This window comes from Pyxicephalus adspersus, chromosome 5, assembly GCF_032062135.1.
Source record: "Pyxicephalus adspersus chromosome 5, UCB_Pads_2.0, whole genome shotgun sequence".
Classification (NCBI taxonomy): Eukaryota; Metazoa; Chordata; class Amphibia; order Anura; family Pyxicephalidae; genus Pyxicephalus; species Pyxicephalus adspersus.
The window spans coordinates 133,930,695-133,933,305 of record NC_092862.1 but is presented as its reverse complement, the minus strand read 5'-3'; positions in this window follow the sequence as shown (position 1 = coordinate 133,933,305).

Genomic DNA, 2,611 nt, shown 5'->3' with positions numbered 1-2,611 from the left:
GAAGGTGTCTCAGAGCTTTTACCTGTTTACTCGTCCTATTCGGCTTGCTCCTACTTTCTGTTAATTTAAAAGAGCACTCAAAACCCATTTTTTCAAACTTGCCTACCCGTCTTCTGTATTTTGAAACCATCACTACTTCCCACCACTACATAGCTCCTATCATATTGTGTGTTAATTCCCCCACCTCCTAGATTGTAAGCTCTTCGGGGCAGGGTCCTCTCCTCCTGTGTCACTTTCTGTATTCATCTTTCATTTGCAACCCCTTTTTAATGTACAGTGCTGCGTAATATGTTGGCACTATATAAATCCTGTTTATTATTATGAATAATATTAATAATAATATTCTGTGGTCAAGCGTTTGCTTACATTGGACCACTATAAGTCTTTTATTCAGCAAGCACAGTGCAGCCCCATGGACTTCATGATAGCCCATCTATCTGCAGAAATCTATCCGGCTGCACTGCACAGGCATGAGGAGGTGCAAAGGAAACAATGGGCCACAGTCCTTTGGATCTGGTCCACCTCAATGGAGGGGTATGGTAGGTAGGTTATGTTAGGTCATGTTTGATTGGAGTGTACTTACCCTAGTTGAACTCTATGTAGTAATAAAAGATACAAATTATTGTGGCTCTACAGCTGCATTCTTTTGTGTGATTCCAGGTGAGTAATGCAACAAAAACAGTTCATTTGATCTTTTAACGGGCTGTTTATTCTTGTTTTATTTATTTTTTCTAAAGTTTTAGGAAGTGATAGTTAAATTATTTTATTCTACCTTACTTGATGCAAACAATGTTTACCAACCCATTCCTTTTTTTAAATTGACTATAAAGAGGAAATAATTCACGTATGTAATTTTATCTTCCCTTTTGTTATTTACAGGGAACACATTAAACTTTGCCCATCAGAGCTGCCTTGGCCTTGCTAACGCTCAGGATGACAGCCAAAAGATAAGCCGCATTAAGTAAAAGAGTTCACAGGACTTTCACTAAGTCATCCGAGGGAAAAATAAGACAAAATATTCTGGCTGGGAAATTACTTGGAACGGGACCTGCAACCTTTGCAGCTGAAGTTTGTTCGGCATACTTTGATATGGTAAAGCATTTTAGGATAGGTGACAGAGGGGTAGAGTTATGGCTGATGTCCGGGTTCCTGGCTCTGCACACCTCTTGCTGCAATTTTGTGGGTTTCCTACTTTATGTGCAATATTTTTTAACATACAAAATAGATCAGTGTTTCCCAACAAGGATTTTCTCCAGAGATTGCTAGGGGTTCTTTAAGCAGTGAGCAAACTTTGCCTCCCAGGTCAGTTTAAGTGGCATCAATGATTTTTGGATATCTATAAGGGTTACATTGTTATCAATGGCCAGCAATGTAATCACCATTCTATCCAATGACCACCATACTGTGAGCTGTGGTTATTGTAATTATAACAGGGCTTCCCTACCTGGTATTTCAAGGGTCTCCCATGTCCAAAAGGTCAAGAAAGGCTGTTTAAAGAGCCTGCAACACAGGTGCCAGGACTTGCCAAATTCCCTGTTGGACAAGAAAAGTGTCAGACAAATGGCAACGAGATCCTACCAATATTCAAAACATGAAAGGGGTCAGGAACTGGCTTTTGGATTTTTCTGGGTTCCCCCCCATTCATAAGAAAAGTCATTTTGGGGTGGACTAACTAATATCTCTTTCATAACTTGAAGGGCTTGTTGGCTGCAGGAGATGGAACACACTCCATGTGTCACATGTGCTGGTCAGTTATAGATATTATTCTGCACCCACTTACCTAGTAAGACTGTGAGAATGCTTTTTTCATTTTTCATATTCATATTTTTTTATATTCTTTGTTCTTGTCTTGTTTTCCAATAGGTCTTTAAACAGTACACAACCTATCCTGAGCTCATTGTGCAGGGACCTCCCTCTACGTATGGTTCCCAATTTAGCAAAGCTCCTTCCCCCTGCTAATTAAGGAGCCCTGTTTTCTGTCTCACAAGCCCAGTACAGAGCTTGTTGGACTAAAGAGAAACAAAGGCACCTTCTCTGCAACATGATGTCTTTTATACTCGTGATGTGGTTGTTTCCTAAAGAACAAACTATGAGAGCCCATGTACATCTACCTGGTCCCCCATCCTCTGAAATGGGGATAAGTTTTTTATACTGGTATTTACATGTATTCCCTCCCTGGTTAGGTCAAAATGTCAGCCTAGTGTCAGTGAACAAGTTACTTACAGCAGGGGCTGTCTGCACTAAATCAGCCAGGGGGCAAAAAAGTACAAGTAGGCAAATAATCCCTTAGGCTACATACCCATGCAGGATTTTTGTTACTGGAAATTATATTTCATAACTGGTTCTGGTGACAGATGAATGAATGAGCACTGTACCATAATACCATGTTCTTTGGAGGGGGCAGAGAACGACTCTGCTGTGCTCTTCTTGTTGGTGGTCATTCCTGATCATCGTTCATAGACCCGCCATGATGGATTGATGAACAATGTTGGGCAACTGTTTTACACACACCAGATTCTCCATGATCACTGTCAACTGGTTCTTTCTAAATAAGTATAAGGCAAAACATGATAAAACCAACGCCCAAATTACACACAGCACACAAAGGACA